We start from the raw sequence: 22,402 nt of genomic DNA, 5'->3' as shown, positions 1-22,402 counted from the left end.
TCTATACTTCCCTCTGATGGCTTTTATCATTTCTGTGCACCATCTCTCCCCTCCTGTTATCCTTACTTCTGACTTCCTGCAGCTGCAATTATATTCGAGGCCTTCCCACAGGCAACTGCAGCCCCTTTGCAGAGAACAGGAAGTACCTGGGAGTCAATAACCTCCTGGAGCCCACTTTGGCAAATACCCTATGGAAGTATAAAAGTCCAGCTCATTTGCATTGAGTAGGGAAAAATTCTGAGGAGCAATTCATCCTTCTGACTTTTCCTAAGGAATCAAACTACAGATCAGACTTTGCTTCAAATTGCTCACTTGCTTGGTTTCTTCCTACTCCCTCACTAGCTTCTCCAGGAGCACTTTTCTAATCAATCACTAGAACATGATTCATTATCTCAAGGCCTGCTTCTGAAGACATGACCTAAGACACTACCCTCTCCTATTTTCCCTCATATCTTCTGGCTCCCCTTCATTGCTCTTTATTACCAGCTTTTCCTTCTCCATCCAACATATAAATGCTTGAGTTCCTCAAAATATAAATTTTTTCCCCCACTCACCTAGACTTTCTTCTGAGCTTTAGACAATATATCTATACTCTCCTCAATATTCCCATGTGGATGTCTCACAAGAAATTCAAACTCAATACATCATCTCAGAACGAAATCATAATCTATCTCAACTCCCATTCCATATATCAGCTGATTGATCACATTGTTGAAGAAAATCAACCAGAGAATTTTTAGCATAAGAATCTATTAAAAAATAATAGGTATGAGAAGGCTCCAAAGGAGCATTCAAACTTGGTGGAGTAGGGTGGAAAGTTTTATTGGGCTACTTTCAGGAATAAATGAACTTTTCCTATGAATCAGCAGCCATTGGACAATCTGGTTTATATCAAGAAGGATGGAGAGGAACAGATGGAAGCTAATGTTATGTGCAAGAGGATGTGCGGGCGGGATAGCTGAAAGATCAAGTATATGCAAAAGGCGCAATGGAAAATTCTGAGTCCTTCTGAGTCTCTCCCATACGCCTCCTGGGTCCTCATGACTTCCCTCCATCTTGTTCGCCTCATCCTAGAGCAATTCATTATATTTCTCCCAGATTATTCTAATAACCTTCAAAATGGTCTCTATACACTCTGACCATTCTATGATCTATTCTATAATGTTTTCTTAAATATTTAGTAATTACAAGACATTATAAAATGCTATAAAAGATATAAGGCTAAAATACTAAAATACTCATTTATCCATGAGCTAGTTGAAGAAGCCCCCTGTATGCGTCTCCCTGATCCTATTGGATTTGTCTTCCCTCAGACAAGACCATTATCCTGACTTTGAGTTTAACATTTTCCCTTATGTCCTTAAAATTTTATTATTTATGTCTGTGTCTCTAAAATATATTGTTTATCTTTTCTGTGTTTAAACTGTTTATAAAATAATACTGTAAGTATTCTTCTGTGACTTGCCTTTTTCACTCAAAATTATATTCCTGATATTCATGTATGTTATGTAAAACTGTTGCTTTTAAAATTTGCACTGCTGTATAATATTCCATTGTATATAAATATAATACAACTTATCCATTCTAATGCTGGCAGATTTGGGGGTGGGTTGTCCCTTTATTAAAAATTAACTATTTAATTAATTAACATGTATAAAAGTCATTTCGATGAATATTTCTATATATGTCTTCTGATATACACATGCAACGGTTTCTTCAAACACTTAAGAGTAGAAATACTAAGTCTTTAGGGACATAAGTCTTCACTTCTACCAGAGAATGTCAAATAATTTTCCAAAGCATTTGTACCAATTTCATATTCATAATCCTACCAGTAGTTATGGGAAATTCAGCTGCTTTACATTTTATTCTAGAGTTGATAGTGTGTTCTAATCCATCCCTCATTCAGCAGCTACTGTGACCTTTTGCAAATGCAAATCTGATTAAGTCACCCAAACCCTGCCTAAAATCTTTTAATGGTTTCTCAGTGATTCTAGAATAAATTTCAAAAGTTTAACGTTGTCAAAGGATTCTTTTTGCTCTGACCTCTCCATCAGTTAATATTTTATAACATTCTCTTTGCATTCTATCTCCACACTGGCCTTCAGTTTCTCTTTCTGCCCCAAGGCCTTCATGCGTGATAAACTTTTTCCTGGAACTCTTTTTTTCTACCTCTTTCCCTGATTAACTTTGCTCCTTTAGTCTCATGTTGAATGTCACTACCTCAAGGAAGCTTTTTGACTCTTTAGGATTTATTAGACCCTCTCATTAACTGCTGTAATTGTATGCTGTGTTTTCTAAATATAGCATTTATCACAAAAATAATTAAGAAATGTTGTGTGTGTTTTTTAATGTTCCTGCTAACAACCTTTATCTTCAAATGAGGTCAATTAGAATCTTTGGTCTGTGTTGTTCACAGATTTATTTTGAGCAACTAGCAAGTACTTGACTAATAGTCAATGCTCACTATACAGTCACGCGTCACTTAACGATGGGGATATGTTCTGAGAAATGTGTCGTTAGGCAATTTCATCATTGTGCAAACATCATAGAATGTACTGAAGGGGAACAAAATTTGCCACTCCAAAATGTGTCTCTTTAACATGAGGATTATTTTAGGCTGATTATTTTTAAGAAACAAAAGACTCAGAAAGTTTTTCTTGTTACCTCTCACTTCACTGCCTAAAAGAATTCAGATTAAAAAACCTGTCTCAAGAAGCAAGCTCTCACCTTGGCATAACATGAACTAGGTGGTAGATGGGGAGGAATCTAGAAAGCTTGTTTGTTGGGCTCTCCTCTGTGTTCTTCTATTGCTGGGTGGCCAGAAAAACATTTGTTTATCAGACATTTGCTGTTTTTCTTCTACCTATGAATAGGCTTCCTTCCCTTTGAAGTCTCTGACTCTCCCCACCTCCAACATCTTTTGTCTTTAGCTAAAGAGGGTATTGAAGGTGGTGGCTTCAGCTGTTTTGATGAGTTATTCAATTTTCCTGGGTCTCTGGCATGTATACAGGAGGTACACATGTTATTAAACTTGGTTTGATTTTCTCCTGTTAATCTGTCTCATGTCAATTTAATTCTCAGACCAGTCAGAAGAACCTAGAAGGGTAGAGGAAAATTTCTTCCTCCCCTATAGTACTTACACAAACTTAGATGGTATAGCCTACTACACACCTAGGCTATATGGTACTAATCTTATTGGACCACGGTCATATATGCAGTCCATTGTTGACAGAAACATCGTTATGTGGTGCATGACTATACATGTTGAAGGGGAGTGATTAATCCCTATACACACACACACATGCACACGTTCTACTTCATATTAATTTTCACTCCAAAACTGTTAGATTATTATTCAGCAAATATTCATGTCCTTCCTACACTCCCATTTCCCCCAACCTCTAAGTGAGGGGTATACTTTTCTGTGCCATTGATATTGATGTTAGCCATGACTTGCTTTAACCAATGGAATGTGGAAAGTATAATGAACGCAGAACTTTGGAATGTGCTTGCCCTTTTAGGTATGCTATCTTGCCTTCCACCATCGTCATGAGAAGAATATGCTTTAGCTAGCTTGCCCGTCCGTTAAAAACACAGGATCACATGTGGCCCGTGTAGAGCCCAACAAACAGGCAGATACCATCTGATACGCAGATTGAGATTTCACTGCTTCTTCTGATTGAGCCGCTGAGATTTGGTGGTTAATTGTAGGCAGCCAAAGTTAACAGAAACACTAGGTAAACTTTAAAAAGAGATGAAATTCTTGAAAGAACACAAAATTAACAGATTTAAGTTTTCTCAAGTAATTATCAATAAAATAAAATGAATCCTATTTACGTTGAAATGTAAATAGCTGCTCAAATCCATTTTCTCTTTCCAAAATAACTTAGATGAGAATAGAATGTGAATTTAAACATTGGGAAATTTGAGTGGAGGACGTCTTTATTTTAAACTCTGCTGATAAGCCTTTTACCTCATAAATCCTTTCATGTGTCTGGACATAAAACAATAAGGACAATGGCTATTATGAGCTAAAAGTGACAATTTCTCTTGACATTTTAAGGGCCAGCTTTGAACTGAACATTTTCCATTAGCTGTACAGAAAGAGTTTTATAATCTTTTTCTTTGTGATGACCTCTACTTTTCAAAGATGAAATAAAAAATACTCTTCAACAATTACCAGCTATACCTAATGTTCAAGTTTAGCTTTTTAGTCATAAAGAAAAAAAGCCATTTAAGTTTCAGAGATAGTGAATATATCATAACTAAAAGCATATCATTTAAGTCACGCAGATAACACAATTGAAATGCAAGATATCCCTAAGACTATTCCTATATAGCTAAGACTATTCCTGGTTAAAGTCGCTTCCACAATCTGGAGGTATCTCTAAACTAAGGCCTAGGAGAGTGAGACTAGAAAAAGTTAAGTTTTTCTACTTTACCACAATAAAAGCTTGACACCAGAATGTGCCTCCTTTGTTAGGAGAGTCAATATCCCCCTCTTACAGAGTGGTGGTCTTATGCTAGGATCCAAACAACACTCATGCAGAAGCAAGGATTCTAAGGAAACCTCATAAACTTTATGACCTGTCTGCCTGGCTATAGTCGGTCCTACTAGAGACAAACTTCTGACTCAAGCCAGTTGATTCTCTCTCTGAAAAATGAGAATTGAAATTCAGGGTTAGATAATTAGATCTACTGTATATGCCAAGAAGTCAAGTGATGTAAATGTGAACACTTTACGGTGGCCATGTGCAGGAAGAAAATCAAGACAATATGGCAGGCATGCAGAGCTTGAAGATGGAGCTTCCTGTCTGGGTTCCAAAGAGCTTTTCAGTTCCTTTTTCTCCTTTCCAAGAGGCTATGCACACATATTTCTTTTCATGTAACTGAAGGGAGGAAGGACTCAATACTAGGTTGCCCATTTGCCTGTCAAACTTACCTGTGACCAAATGAGATATTTCACATTAAAACCTAACATGTGTAATGTCAACTATGGGCTGCTAGGAAATGCCTGCATGTATTCCAAATCTGATTTCTCTTTTGTCCTAGCTGAAATTCCCTGTGCAAAATCTAACCTTTCTTAGCTGAATGTACTTAGGAGATTGTATACACGTTGATGGTTGTAACTGTGCTGGTAAAGGTGGAGAGAGGCATTGTAGCACATTCTACTGTTTTATAGAAGGGTGCGAGTTATTGAGACTTAAATTGTTTTTTTCTTTATGACCAAAGAATATTGCTATGGACTGAATTGTGCCCAACCTCACCCCTCAAATTCATATGTTAAAGCCCTAACCCCCAGTGTGACTCTATTTGGATATAGGGCCTATCAGGAGGTAATGAAGGAGATAGGGCCTATAAGGAGGTCAAAGGCAGAGTGCTGATTCAATAGGATTAGTGTCCTTATAAAAACAGACATGAGAGAGCTCTCTCTTGCTCCATGCACCCCGGGAAAAAAGGCCATGTAAAGACACAAGCAAGAAGGCGACCACCTGCAAGCCAGGAAGAGAGCTCTCTCACCAGAAGCCAAATTTGCCTTCACCTTGATCGTCTGGCATTTGCAATTGCCAGAACTGGGAGAAAATCAACTTATGTTGCTTAAGCCACCCATTCTATGGTATTTTGTTATGGCAGCTCTCTGGTATTTGTGTCTATACCCACTCTATGGTATTTTGTTATAGAGACAAATTCCATGTGTGACTGGGGCCTATTTCTACGTGGAAGTCCCAAAATTTATAATGAAGCTGAGTAACAGAGCAACTTGTAAGTTGCTATAGCTTATGGAACATCTCCACTGGGATATATACCTTCCATAAAAAACACATTGCTTTCAAGGCATGCTTAAGGATGACATTTTTCTTGGACAAAATCAATTTACATTTAATGTATTACTAACCAGAATTATGTGTGCCTTTCTGACCTGGAGGATATTGCCATGCAGGAAGGGAGGAAAACTCATAAACAAGCTATAACAATGTAATGAGTACTCTAATGGAAGTATGGATAACTTGGTATGAACAAACAGAAGAGCAATTAACTGGAAATAAAGGAAATTTATATTTGGAGAAGTTTTTTGGGGGTGGGGGGAAACTTAACCTCTCTCACCTGAAAAATAGGACTTGATGGCATTTGAAGTCCTTTACTACTATGAGATTTTTATTTTATTTTATTGTATCAGCATTAATTTGCTAGAGAGAAGAACCAAAGAACAAATCAAGATAATCCAATAAAAAACAGACATCTGTAAACCCGGGTAAAAGAAAAAATAGATGTAAAAGAAAAGGAAGAAGCAGAAAGGGTCTTTATCAGAAATTTTAATTACTAAACCTAATATTATAGCAGATCATAGGTATTGCTGAGCCCAGAAGATGAAGGCAGCAGGAATTAATGTGAGGAGCGTGGAGAAATCAAAGAGATCATAGACCAAGGTTCTCATTGTGAGAGTAAGCAATTTATGTGGCTTGCTCCCATGGCAGCCTTTTCCAGGATGGGAACCATATTGACTTCTCTTTTGTGATCTCAGCCCCTAGGATAGTGCCTGGCATATAACATATGTTCAATAAATTCCAGTGACAGGATAACAAGTATAATAACTTCAACTATGGGGAAGAAAGAGCCACTAAGGTGCACTGGGCACCCAGGTGAGACCATTAGGGCGAATATGAATAGTAAAGATCTTGCATGTACTTTATTTAGACTTTTCCCATAATACTGGATGTCCTGATTCATATTATGCCTTAGAATTCATATTTTTTTAATTTCAGCTTTCATATACAGTCACTGTAGGTCACGTTAATGAATGCTCTTCTATTTCAGCAAGTGAAATATTTCTTTTACCAGGAAAGATATATGCAATGAAAATGCTGATAGCTTCCTCTAATTGAAATGGCATGTTGTTTATACCCTCAAGAATGGGTCTTATACATACTTATTCTATGATGCTAGGAATCGTGACACTATTATTAAAATAGAGACAAAATATTCTTCAGGCCAGAAAAAAATTGATGTGTGTGACCAAGGGGATTATGTATTACATTTCATCACAGTGTTGTCACACTTGTGATATACTGTAGACCACTAAAAGCTATTGTTCCCGTGAATTATAACCCCAAATAGCTTCACTCTGAGAACTCATTGTATCAGGGATTTCAGTTTTATACATCACCACTGTAATGTGTAACATATTTTCACTGACATATCTTTATGATACACTATATGCTAAAGTAGAGTAATTGTCATTATAGACAGGTTTTACAAGAAACTTTATGTTTTAATTCATATGTTCCAAGTTGTTTAAGTTGTCTCTGTAACAAGCATGTTAAAAATACTCACAGGTTATATTGTAAAATCAGTCCTTAGGGATTTTAAATTATTTTCAATTTTTAAGAGGTCTTTTACGAGAAAAATATCTTTCATCAATAAGACAGTAAAAACTTTCAATGCATGCTTTTTTTCTTTTTGTTTGTGAGGAAGATCAGCCCTGAGCTAACATCCGTGCTAATCCTCCTCTTTTTGCTGAGGAAGACCATCTCTGAGCTAACATCTATTGCCAATCCTCCTCCTTTTTTTCCCCAAAGCCCCAGTAGATTGTTGTATGTCATAGCTGCACATCCTTCTAGTTGCTGTATGTGGGACGCGGCCTCAGCATGGCCGGAGAAGCGGTGCGTCGGTGCGCACCCGGGATCCGAACCCGGGCCGCCAGCAGCGGAACGCGCGCACTTAACTGCTGAGCCACGGGGCTGGCCCTCAACGCATGCTTTTATTTTACATTGTTTCAGCTTCTGCCAAGTGGCTGTTTTGCAGGAAAACAAAATAAAGGAAGAAAAATATTAAAGACTCAATTTTGCCACACTAAAGTAAATCATAAGCAAATGCAGAAACAGAAAGCTGTTTAAATGCAAAAGTCTTGCTAAATTCTCTGTCAGGCCGTACAACACTGAAATGATGTCTAAATATTTTAAATATAATAAGAAATAAGTCTCTATAACTTATCTGGCCATCCACTTCTAGCTTCTGAGTTAAATTCTGGCCTGGCTAGCCATTAGCAGATAATTAGAATGACATGAGAGACCCAACATGCAACAGACTTGCTTTTTCGGGCTTAAGAGCCTAGTTACTTTATGCAAATTGGGAGGAGATCATTATCATGCAGCCCTGGCAATTGGTGTTTAATTTGTTGATAGCCTTGACAGTTGTGGCCAGAGTATAATTGGCATGGGCCTTGGTGCGAAAAAATAAATTGGGTTGTGCACAAAACTAACCAACATAATTTCCAACAATTAGACATTAATTACGAGGTAGCAGATTCTCAAACCCTTTTGTATTTGGCCAAAGTTAGACCTAATTATATTTTAATGTTGTGAAAACATCCATGTTCCTGAGATAATCAGGTGTTCAGAAGGTGCTTCCTGTAGATTTTGTGCTTTATAACGAATTATCATGTCAGGAAATTAAATATGTTTATGTTTGTGGATGATCTAATAATTACAGAAGAATTAGTGAGGTGGGATTTATACTAATATGGTAGTAATTTATCTACTTTACCTACTTTATATGATCACATTAAAACACTGATAATGCAAAGAAATGAAAATTATTTTAGGAGTATATAAAACAAGTAAAGTCTCATTGATGATTATGTTAAGAAGGAGGAACAGAAGGGGTGCTCAAGGCAAAAATAGGGCTTCCCTAAGCACCTTGCACCATAATAAAGACACTTTGTCCAATGTTAGACTCCAGAGGAGCCTTGCCGTAGCACACTGCCAGCCACAGCCTTGGTAAAAGGTTTGTACTACCAGGTGGGGCATGGAAAAGTATTTATGTGAAAAAATTTTAGCACATTAAATATTTCATTATAGTTATTAATGAAAAAAATCCACAGCATCCCTTTGTAACATGAAAATATGTTACAGACATTCTTTCTGATTAGAAATGTAGATGAAAAATATTATCAAATTTCAAAAGTTTAGCCATATCTGAATAAACATTTCCTTACTATATTTCCTACGATCTGAAGACCTGAGGCTGTTGTCTATGAGTCCTCCTACCAGCCAGTCATGGTACAATCCACCTCTTCTATTAGGTGTATATTCTGACTACTTGTGACTGCGAGGTTATTCTGTGCAGACCACCACGGGTAAAATGAACATCCATGCTTGCTTGGAGGAAGCACCAGTTTCATCCTATTTTTCACTTCAATGCACAGTAATTTGTTCAATTAGCTAGGAGGTGTGCACTCTGTTCTCTGAGGGAAATAAGATACAATTTTTATTTTTTACATGAGTCTTCCTGATTTCTACACCTCATATTCACTCTTCTGGATTGATAATTAAAAGTTATCTATCTGTCTATTTACGTATTGAAGCTATTTTTTTAAGTATTTTAAGTAGAATATTATTTTCTGACTTCTGCTCCATATTCTCTTATCTATTTAAGTCTCTCGTAGAACCTGCAAGTTATCCAATCTAATGACCCCTTCTGACTCTTCATGTTAAACAATGTAGCACTGGATATTATCTGAGCATTTCCTATTTCTTAAAAGCTTCTCTTCCCATGAATTCCACAATGCTATTTTATTCATTGGTTAAAAATTTGGTGGTTTCTCAATAGTTATTAGTATAATTTAAAGGTCATTATCAATGAGATTCAGAGCCTTTAAATTTGACAGCCATCTACCTTACTTGATACTTCCTCTATACATTCTAATCTTATTATTCCAAACTATAACATGCACTTTTATATCCATTTGCCTTTATCCTTGCAGTTTCCACACCTGGCAATATCTTACTTAACTTAAACTTGACCTACTCTGTAAAATTGTAAAGCCTCCCCTATTACACACCACTCAGCAGAAAGACTAAACCATTGGCGCATTTAAACAGCAGTGGATGGATTCTTCCTCGTTTTTATCATGTGTAGCAAAAAAGATTTGGCATATTGGAAATTATGAAATGTATGTGTAAATGTGTTTGCATGATTTTTATTCATTTGTTTTCAACTTGAAGTGCATATGCGTCTTGGACCCAGAGAAAGGTGGGTCTAAATATCAAGGTATCTAAGGCTGGGTGAGGTGAGGGTAGAGAGAAGAAGCAAAGATAATGGAAATGTATACAAGAATAATTTTAACTACTACAATCTTACTATTATTTAGGAGAGTTTTCTCCTCCTAAATAGAGTATGCCTGGACCCAGTACAAGCCTCATTTGAGTAGGGCATCACAGATGTTTACAGAAGAAACTTGGCTCGCTTCCTTCAAAGTTGGAGAAATTGCTAAAGCATAGTGAATTACCAGAGAAAGGAAAAAGATACAGATCATATTGAGTGAAATTTTTCATATTTAAGCTCTTAAACCATTAGTATAATTACTTATGATTACACTAAAATTAGTAATTTAGGGAGAAAGCACTGTGGATTGTAATATATAGGTAGGGTACCCACAATTTGGACAGCGTAGAAGCACATACAGAAAATAAAATGACCTCTCTAAGACAACATGTGAGAGCCAAATTAAGGCTAAATCTCGAGTCTCTGGCTTTCAGAGCTTCATTTCCAAACAGAATATTTACTGGGTTCCAGTGAGAGCAAAACAAAGGAGAGAGACATATTTGAAGTGCCCAAACAAAAGACTATGAACAACGACAACAAAATCCATCTTCAAGCATTTCACACGGAACTACCAATTTTGAAAAGAATAATAAAGTGAATGACTAATTAAAGGGTTCATTTTTAAAAGACTTCTTGCAAACACTCCTTTTTTTGTATTTAAAAATTATGCTCTTACCGTAATTTCTTGAAACAAATTGTATATGCAAATCAGTGTCTCTGTAAATGTTTACAATCAGCAGCACTGACCCCTTGCATTCCAGAGAGAAGGGCATGTAGCTAATTGACCCTGCCAGAGATTAAGTGTACCCACTGTGTTTCAATTTGGGGTGCAATTATATGTCTGTGCAAGTTTTCACATGCCAATTATTGCGCTTCAAAAATCTGCATATTATTAATACCTCTGCAACTGAAGAGGAAGAGGAGAGAGAATTCTCTGAACAGTGCAATTAGAGCAGTGTAGGCAATTAGCTTTGCTATTTAGTATAAAGTTGAGAGCACTAAACACTGAAGTAATAAATATTCACAAACATTTCATCATTATACAAAATCGCAGAATGGCCACACATTTTTAATACACAATGCAGGCAGTCATATTATTAAACTTAATGGCATCTGAGAAATGATGAAACTCACAGCCTTGAGCTTGTAATGAGATAAGCTTGTAGCCTGATCAGCTTGCATACAAATCATCTCATCTGAATAAAATTCATGTTTGATTTTTCTATCTCTTCTCAAGCACTGCTGAGCCCCCCCCTTTTAATTTTGTGAACAATTATAGAAAAGAAAATAAAAATTTAGCCACGATATATCAGTGGGAGGGTCTACGATACATGACATTTTAAGCTCTCATTTCTAATGCTAAATGTAAGAGTACTTATAAATTAAAAAAATAAAAGAATGGAATTCTTAATGCTAAATACAATGTGAGAAGTCTTTTAAAGCTTTTACATCAATTTAAAAATGTTTATATTTTAAGCATGTTTTCATATTCCAAAATAATAATAGCTTGCTAGTATTTAATGTTAAAATGATTGATATTCATAGACTTAAATGCATTTTCTTCTAAAAATTTGATATGCCCTCAAATCCCCACTTTAAAAATTATAATATTAAAGGAGATATGTGTCATGAAGATGACCTTTCCAGATCAGTCAAAATAGGAAAATTATATACTTCATTTTCATCTATGTGACTGAAGTTTATGTGCAATATTTTAAAATCCAAAGGAAGTCATTTCCTTATATATTTTTTGAAGTGAGTTGTTAACAGGTTTTACTTAAAACAGATTGTGAGCATCTCAGAGTAGGACATGGCCCTTTTCCCTGACCATTTTGTGCAATATTTAGTAACATTTAGCCTTCCACAACTATGAAGGAGTAAAAAGCACAAAATCTCAATTTCCATTTAAAACCTGTGCTGAGGAAGAAAACTACAAGGAAACTAAAGTAGAAATTCCTTGTGGGATGATATCTTAGACTATAATTCTTGAACAAGAGTCTCAAATTATATTACATTCTCTCAATACATGACTTGTAGTGATTTAGAACATCAGTATCAGGTTTTAACTCCAAAAATAAAATTATGAACTACCATGATTCTTAAGAAAATGGAGATTTAAGCCATCCATAAAATAAAGAGAGTTTAGGAAAAATATTTAGTTAATCAGCTAAGTCGAAAACTCAAACTTTCTTTCTTGAATCACCTTAGCTCTTAATAGATATTCATTTCATTGTATCCATGTAAACATCTCCTACATGACATAGTTGAGGATTAAATTAGTTAAAACGCAAGTGCATACAATAAGGCCTGGCAAGTAATACATGTTAAATAAGTGTTAGTTATGACTTAAAAAGAATTATCCCTGCACTGCAGCTTCCTCCAGCTCTCTTGTATGTCTACCAAGAGTCAATTGTGTTAGTTCTCATACATGTTTTTGCAAGCTGAACTTTTCCTTTAATTCAAAAATTGTAAAATTTGAAAAGAATCTGCACTCAGATTCCAAGTACTATTGAGTTCTCCTTCTTCAAAGAAAAACCCCCAGAAATCACAGATAATGCATTATAGGTGTGGCTCATATAGGAAATTGTGTCCAAATTCCCCAAGATGACCCTTAGGCTCAATAATTTTCTGGGACTTACATGACTCAAAAAAGCTGTCATACACATAGTTATGGTTTATTATTTAGAAAGGATATGGATTAAAATCAACAAAGGGAAAAGGTGCATGGGAGGAAGTTCAGGGAAAATAAGAGGCAGCCGTGTGAGGACACACTTAATTTTCCCGTCAATAATGTGTGACAACATGTGCAGAGTGCTACAAATCAAGGAAGCTCTCCTGAGCATCAGTATCCAGAGTCTTTAGTGGGGGCCAGTAACACGGGCACGTAGTGCCTGCAAGACTGACCTCAACCACTCAGACTGCAGCCTCCTTCAGAGCAAAAATAGGCATTCACATAAATCACTTTGTTAGCTTTAACTTATCTGGTCACGCTAGTATAGCATGGCCTAAGACATCAGACATACAAAAACAGGCATTAACTTTAAACACAGAGTGGCCCAAGCCTCAGGCATATAAAAATATTCTGGTCAAGTAGAATATTGCAAGGGCTCAGAGTTTTCTTCCAAAAGCCAGCAAAAAGCCAGACCTGAAGATAGACCATGTTTTGGAATGTACAGGGTTTGAGCAACTCAGGCCTGCTGAGTTAACCCTTTTCTGTCCTGAAATATAAAATGGAATTCAAATCAGTAGAACAATACATACAGGAAAAAAAAAGGCTGGGCACTATAATGAAAAGATTGGTGAATGAATATATTTATGTATTCTATTAAAATAAAATCTTAAATTACCTAATTATAATTTTTTATAACATCCTGTTTTAAATTACTTTTCTGATTAACTGACCAATTTCTGTAATTCACGTGCCTCATTCAATATTAGGAATAACTGATAGTTGTAGCTTATGCCCTGGTTTATGCCTTTATGCCCTGGTTCCTGAAATGGGGCCTCACTTTGTTCCTGCCATTAAGGCTATTCTATAATCTGTTTCCCCCAATTCCTGCATGAATATTCTGCTCCCTGGGGCCATACCTCCCAGCTATGTGCCCTGACACACATGATGCAGCCTGACGTCCTAGGCTCACACCTACCACCAGGTTCACACCTATCAAGTTCACAATCGTGCCAGCACACTGACCCCCTGCCGGAACTTGCTGAGACAGCCTGCCTGAACCACCACTCTAACTTCAGCCCCTCCATCTCCTGCCATGTCAGATGGGCCTTTTTTCAATTCCCTGTAGTTTTCCCTGAGGCGTTTGCCCCACAGCAGTAAGTAAGTTTATACTGTTTGCCAGTCTTTACATGGGTTCCTCTTCTCACATGGTCGATCTTACAAGGCTACTCTGTTCAGAGAGGAATTTATCTCTTATTCAGACAACATGCATTCAACAAGTATTTAGGGATTTAGCAAGTGGCCGTTAAATACCAAGCACTGTTCTAGTGCCAGGAAACACGTGAATGCGTAGTTTGGGCAATTGAAGGTCTCTGTTTACATAGGTATTTGCATTAACACATACACGTACATAAGGTCTCAGTTTTTTCCTTAAAAAACAAAAGAAGATCAGTATATAGAACTGACTTTCAATTAGCCCCTCGTTATCATTCTTCTTTCCTTTCATAGTCTCCTGCAGGTCTTTTGGTGCTTTGCTAATGTGTCCAATCCGGCTCAGATCACTTTTCAATCCTGCTAAAGGCACTGTACCCTGATCCTGAAAGGACGAACTGTTGTAGTTTCCACTCCACAGATTCTAGTCCGTACCACTGATGGTAAAACCAATACTCTTTGCCCCTGCCTGCCCCTACATGTGGTGGAGAATGCCATAGGGTCATAGCCTCTCTGACACTAAAAACGAAGAATCAAAAAATGAATTGTCCTCTCTCAATGCAAACAGCTGTAAATCCAACAACTACACGACCTCTAGTTTTCGTCCTCCTGGATCTCTCGAATTCACTGATAGTCAGACCACTGGAGAAAAAAAATCTACCCTCAAATTAATATATCAGCACATGCTAGGCAAGTGTAACAAAATAAAATATTCAATAAATTGTCTATGAGGTAAATCATGGAAGTATAACTTTAAAAAACACAAAATATAGTATTGAATCCTCTGAAGACTCAGTTTACATTCCATCTCACATGTTCAGTTACGACTCACAAAGACAATTATCTCTAAAATCATTGCTAAAGAATCAAAACACTTTACATGCTCTGTTTTCTTATTATGAGCATTCTTCCTTTCACTGAGCATAAACTTTATAGTAAAGAACAGATTCTGTTATGGTAGACAAAAACATTTTAGTGCTGTAGAATAACATTGTCAATCAAAGCATGTTGAAAAGAAAAAGGCAAGTTATAGGGATTCATATTTATACAAAATATATTACAATTACCACCATGAAGCCATATACTTATTTGATGTTAAATATTGCTTGAGTAAATTCCAGACTCCATTATCACAAATGGGAATTGAGAAAGTGACCTATTAGTTCTGATAATATATTTAAATTTAATTACAATTTTAGCCACAGCCAGAACCAGGAAAAATAAGTAAGTGAATTTAGTGTTTAGTGGACCCAATCATTTTCTGCAAGAAACTCACTTTCATTGAGAGCTTAGCTTTTCCAGCATTTCGTCTGTGTCACTCATTCATTCTTCCTACAAATATGTGTTGAATACTTACTGTGTGCCTGGGCCTTTTCTGGACAGAGGATACTGTGCTCAATTAGACAGATAAAACAACTGTTCTCACAGAGCTTATATTCCAGTGGAAAAAGCACCAACTAGTAAGAAAGTTATGTTGTGTTGTGTTCTGAAGAAAATAAAGTGTGATGGTATGGTAGAGAATAGTGGGAAAATGCTAATTGAAATTGAGTGCTCAGGTTACCTCTAGTAAGGGGTGATATTTAAGCAAAGATCCAAATAGAAGAAGATGATCCTGGATGAGCATTATGGGAAGAGGGATGAACTATTGTCAAGGTGGAGAAGAGCTTGGAGAATCTAGGAAACAGAAAGATCAATGTGGCTGAAGGGCAGTGAGTGTGTAGCAGAGAATGATATGAAGTGAACTTGGCAAGTGAGTCCAGAGCCAGATCACGGAACTTTGTAGACAGAAGTAATGATTTTGTATATACATGTAATGGGTAGCCACTGGACGGTTTAGTGACATGTGTGTGGAAAATGGATGGTAAGGAGTTAAGGTTGGAAGTAATGGTGACCAGGTAGGCAACCACAGCACTGATAAAGGTGAGAGATGATGGTACCATGGAGTAGAGGAGGTAGTAACAGAAATAGTGTAAAATGGATGCATTTATAATATGGTTTAATTACTGTAAACAGGACACAATGGTGGCAGTATGTGGGTATAAAAGAAAAGGAATAATTCAATGATCAGCAATGCCTAGATTTGAGGCTTGAATATACAGATAAAAGGTAGCTTTCTATGGAAAACCAGGAAGCAACAGGTTGAGTGCATGTGTGTGTTTCAGATGGGTTAACTCCGATGACACTACTAGACAGCCAACTAGAAATGTCAGCTTGGTAAAAAACATTATATATATACACAATTATATATATTATTAGGTTATATAATATAAAATTATATATGGTGGTATATGTGTACATATATGTATCTGTGTATATATGTGTATGTACATATATATACGTATATATAGAATATGACGAAAAATGTACCAGAAAAATTATCCCAAACTTGTAAACAGGCAAAAGAGATTACTTTATGTTCTTTCAGTATGATGCTGGCCTTGACTTTCTATTAACTAGGCCATTTTCAAACTCTGTAGGGATAGAGGTTAACTTGTAGATTTGTTGTTGTTGTTACTGTTGAGTATATATGAATATAATTTCTGTCTGGTGAAACAGAAAAAAGATTACAGTTTATTGCCCTATAAGACATTAACCAGTTTTAACTGTAACTCAGAAATCTTATCCTAACATTCCTTTATTAAATTGCATATTATATATACATACATGTACATTTATTTAAACACGTTCATATAGCTATTTTTGCATATGCTCTTGGACCAATTTTAACATCCTGCCATTAATTAATGAGTTAAATAGAGTATTTGGTAAGGGTTTATTTTATATTTGCATAAGATTATTGAGTTTATCTTCTTGAAAATTATAATGTGATCGATGTAATGGTTAATGATATATATCTTGGTGCCATTGGTGTGCAGATGATAGCTATGAAATGGGTGAGATTATATAAAGAGGTAGCACAGAAAAATATGTGAGAATGGTTCTGATTCCAGAGGACAAGGAATATGTATATCCATTTCTTTATATGCGCAGAAAAATTCTATGAGGTTTTGATATCTTCATTTTTCTATAAAGTAAATGATGGATCAGAAAGCTTGAGTAGCTCTCCTGGAGTCTTACGACTAATAAGTGTTAGAAAGCAAATGTAGCCCTGGTCAGTCTGACTCAAAATTTCATGTGTTTTTACACAAGAGCAAGATAATTCTCCAGATGAAAATAGCTTAATACGTTATAGAGCTAATGGGTAATTTAGTCAATCTCCCTTCTCTTTATTCCCATCCCCCTCCTGGTATGTGTGATTGCTGTAATTTAGGCTCTGCAGACTGCCAAACTACCTCTTTATCTGACCCAAAGGAGTTACTTCAAAATTGGTAAGTACAGATCATGTAGAAAATGCAAATACTATCATGGTATGAGGCATTTCAGTATAGGCAAAATATGAAAAACAAGCTCATATACACTGCAAGATTTTTAACATGTATAATTGTATATTTTTTAACTGAAATACTATTAATGAGCTAAGTAGATGATTAAATTTCTCTCTCTCTTTTTTTTTTTCTTGAGGGAGATTGGCCCTGAGCTAACATCTGTTGCCAATCTTCCTCTTTGTCCTTTTATTCCCCAAAGCCCCAGTACATAGTTGTATATCCTAGTTGTAGGTCCTTCTAGTTCTTCTACGTGGCAAGCTGCTTCAGCATGGCTTGATGAGTGGTGAGTAGGTCCGCGCCCAGGATCCGAACCAGGGAATCCAGGGCAGCTGAAGCAGAAAGCGCAAGCTAACTGTTACGCTACAGGGCAAGCTCCCAAATTTCTCTCTTTTTAACTAATGACTTTCCATTATGTAATTACAAGAATATGTATAATGACCATTGATTAATCCTGAATCTAAAATTATAATCTATTATATCCATATAGAATGTAAAATATGATAATTTTAAAGTGTTACTTCAAAAAAAATTAATTCACAATGAGATTAAAGGCAATGCATGAAGAATTTATTACATAGTACAAATTACGTGAATGCCATTATTGCATTCTTATTCACCACATTCTTTACTATGCATGTTTTTGTCATGCAGGTAGACAAAAACAGATTTAAGGAGTTTAGGAAAATGATAAATTCACTTACATGACTTCAATAATTCAGTGATAAAGAATATTAACAAACTAGACAAATATATTTTTTCCTGTAGGGGCAGCAATAGTTAAAGTTGATTGAAAATAATAATGAACATCATATTGCCCAAATGAAAGTTTAAAATGTGATACCAATTTCATTGAAAATGATACATTTATGGTAGACTCTGGACCATTGACTTAATATATATATCTCCTTCTGGTAAACCACAACTGCTTGAGAGCAGGGATTGTAATGATATTCAACTGTGCATTTCCAGAGCACATGGTGAGCCCCTCATACATATACATTAATTCATTTAGCATCTATGTCATACATCATGATCCTCATCTTCCAAATATCATTAGAACTCTAAAACTATAAAATTGATAATGGAATAAAATTTGAACTTTGACCATTTTTCCCTGCTAGAGATGTCTACTAACTTATTGATTTTTGAAACAATTCTTTATTAGAAAAATAAAGCAAGATAATGTTGGAATTTGGTTGCTCCAACTAGGAATAAAATATTGAAATGTAAAATGTTAAAAGTTTTGAAAATGTAAATGTTCAAAACAACAAATAAATAAAAAGAAAAATTTATGTAACTTTACTCTTAGTTCAAATATTTTATTTTAAAAGAATCAACAATATAGAACCAGACGCTAAGGGTCTACAATGTTTTATACCTATTTAAGAGAACTGTAAACAATTAAGTAAAATGTGGTAAATAAAAATAGAAAATTTTATGAAAACAATGAATGCAATAGGTAAATATGTCATTAAAGAATATTAAATATTTAAGTGCTCAGCCTCTACATCAGAGGTGAGCACTGAGCTCTGCGTGCCATGATCCCAAGAACATGGCCTCGCCAACACCTCCAGGGAATTGACAGCAACAGTGGTGGGAGCAGCCGTAGCTGCCTTAGCTCCTCTCTTGAGTCCTTCCCATCACCTCACTCAGAGTGCATCCCGGTCACAGGGACACCTTTTTCGTCCTCCCTCCCAGGGCTGTGGCACTGATGGATTGATGCAGGCACGGAGGGCCAGACTGTGGGCAGCGACAAGCACACAGTGAATGGTGCTCTGGAGTGCCTTTTGTGATTACTGCTCACACCTTTTCCTGGGACACTTTCTTGAAAGGATCAGCAAACATTCAATTTACTCAGATATAATCCCAGATTAATGGAGTTGTTGCAGAGCAGATTACACTTGTCTCACTAAGATTGGAACAGTTGAGCATCACATACCAAGAGTGATATCAGGTTAAATAAACCAGTGAAGTTTGAATCTTTTCCTGCCTTAGAAGCAAGAAAAATGGAAAATTGATAATCAAAGAAATTTTCAAAGTCTTTAATTAATAGTTGCATCAGGAAAGAGTGACATCAGCATCATGGCAGAATGAGTTGTTCCCTTTGTCTCTCTCCTCCAAATTACAACTAAATGGGCATCCATTAACCAACAGAGGATTCCCTACACACCACAACAAGATTCTTGAGAGATTCATGCAGCTATCCATCTGAAGGTGGGTGGACTGGACCCCTGGGAAGCAGTGGAATTAGAGGAGTGGTCCCCTCTCCCTCCTTGGTGGCAGCAATCCAGGACACAGATCCTCACACAGTGGCCAGCGGGACTGTGAGTGGAGGTGGGGGCAGATAGGCCGATGTGAAGGCAGAGCAAGCAACTGCCACAACTATGAGCAGATGGGGTGGGAAAAGAAAAAACAGCCCCTTCCTCCCCCAACAGTGGCAGGAGATATCTGCAACAAGAAGCAAAAGGAACTGCAGAAGATCTGGAGACCCAGCCCCCAGTGGTGGCAACTCTGATACCAGCTCCACCAGCCCTGGGGCCTGTATACATGTCCTCAGGTCCCCAGGCCCCTACCAGTGACATTGACATCTGTGAACCTAGCACCCCTGGCAGCAGAGAAGCTAACATGCCAAGGCAACCTGGAAGCAGCAGTGCAGGTGGTGCATGGGACAGTAGCATCTGAGTCCATGGAGAGCCAGTGGAGGAACACAAGACCCAAGTGACCAGAACCAAAGTAACCAAAGCTGTACCCAAATTAGAGAAGGTGATTACTACCATAAATGTGCCGGCAGAGGATCAATTCATCAAACATCATGAGAACTAAAGTAAGACTACAGAACAGGGAAAATGACAACTCTCCAGAAACCAAACCTAATGTCACAGAAGACTACAATCTAACTGACAGAGAATTCAAAATAGCTATCATAAAGAAACTCAATGAGTTTCAAGAAAACTCAGAAAGACTATTCAATGAGCTCAGGAATAAAATTAATGAACAGAAGGAATACTTCACCAAAGAGATTAAAGCTCAAAAAAAATCTCAAACAGAAATTCTGGATATGAAGAACACAATTAATGGGATAAAAAATAATGTAGAAAGCATAAAAAAAAGAGTATAACTTAGGGAGCAGAGAATTAGTGATCTTGAAGATAGAAACCTAGAAAGGCTTCAGGTGGAGGAGGAGAGAGAATTAAGATTTTAAAAAAATGAAGACATTCTTTGAGAAATATCTAACTCTGCTAGGAAAAGTAACATAAGGATTATAGGTATCAGAGAAGGAGAATGGAGCAGAGAGCTTGTTCAGAGAGTTAATAGCTGAGAACTTCCCAAACCTGGGTCAGGAACTTGACATACAAGTACATGAAGCCAATTGAACTCCTAATTACAGCAACGCAAAAAGACCTTCTCCAAGGCAAATAATATTAAAACTGTCAAAAGTCAATGACAAAGAGAAAATATTAAGGGCAGCAAGAGAGAAGAAAATAACCTATAAAGGAATTCCCACCTGGCTTTCAGCAGATTTCTCAGCAGAAACCTTACAGGCTAGGAGAGAGTGGAATGAAATATTCAAAATACTGAAAGACAAAAACTATCAGCCAAGAATACTCTATCCAGCGAAATCCTTCAGATATGATGGAGAAATAAAAGCTTTCCCAGGTAAACAAAGCTGAGAGGGTTCATCACCACTAGACCTGCCTTACAAGGATATTAAATATTTAAAGTTTATTATAATCATTCATCAAAACATAATTAAGGAGTATAAGGCCTTTAATGTAAAATGCTAAGTCAATGAATATCTATGGACAGCCAAGCATGTGTTAGATTAATGTTATGAACTGGGAAAGTAATTATTTGTAAAAAAAAAATTTTAATTGCATAGAAGCTAAATGAATTATTTGTTTAAATGGCTTTTTCACACTAAAAATAATTGTCTTACAGTCCTAAAAATTTGTGGGATGTTCTACTCAGATTTCCCACAAAAATAGAAACCAAGCTTCCTGTTGTCTTTAAACACTATGTTCTTAATCCTCAGGTTAAAAATTTTATAGCTATCTTAAATGGTTTCAGGTGTGCTATCTACCCATAAAGATTCTGATTCAGTAAGACTGAGATAGGCCATAGAAATCTGCATTTCAATAAGCATCTCAGGCAAATTTTATTCAGCTACTGTGTGGAGTCCTCTGTGAGTAAAATTTCTAAAATCAGTACTTAAATCCTGCCAACCTTTCTTTGCAATATTTTTTCATCTCTAGCCCATAGTCCATATCTTCACTATATACCTTTATTTCAATGCAATATTTTCAGATCAATCCTGGAAAATCACTATTTTAATAAGATCACTCTCTGTGTAAGAATGCTTCATGGCTGCCAATCAGAAAAATTAAAACTTCCTAAAATCCTAACTTGATAATATGAATGTTTTTGAATTAGATAAACTAAGACATCACATGAAACCGTTGAACTTGCATTTACACCAAGGCTGCATTTCATAATTCCTTAATTTCAATCATTAATTCCTTAATTTCAATCCAAACAATTCATTTATCAATAAGGTTTTAGAAAATTCTTATTAGAAATATGAATTCATATAAAACATGATCTTTGCTCATATTGTACTTTAAAATCTAACTGCAAAAGACATACATAAAAATATGAAAGTATGCATGACAATAAACTGCAAATTCTCAATTATGTGTATATGTAAATATATGTATACACAGCAGAAGACAATTAACATTCCCCTTAGGTAAGGCTTTGTAGAGCTGAAAGGATCTGAGGAGGTTTTAAAGGATAGTTAGGAATTAGATAAGCAAAGAGTTGAGAAGGGTTTTAGAGACATGCTGAAAGAGAAGAACGTGGATGCCTGTGGGAGATAAAGAGTAAATCAACTTGGCAAAAGCAGAGGCTTTATAGAGAGTTCAAGTACAATAAGTTTTAAAGGGTAGCTTTTAAAGGGTAGCTGTGTTTTTAGACTTGTGTCTGCCAGATCAAATAATTTGGAGCTTATCCTGTAGGCTCTGTGTTAACT

This window comes from Ceratotherium simum, chromosome 25 (assembly GCF_057802395.1).
Source record: "Ceratotherium simum simum isolate JZ-2026a chromosome 25, ASM5780239v1, whole genome shotgun sequence".
Lineage (NCBI taxonomy): Eukaryota > Metazoa > Chordata > Mammalia > Perissodactyla > Rhinocerotidae > Ceratotherium > Ceratotherium simum.
Note: the sequence above shows the minus strand (reverse complement) of the source record.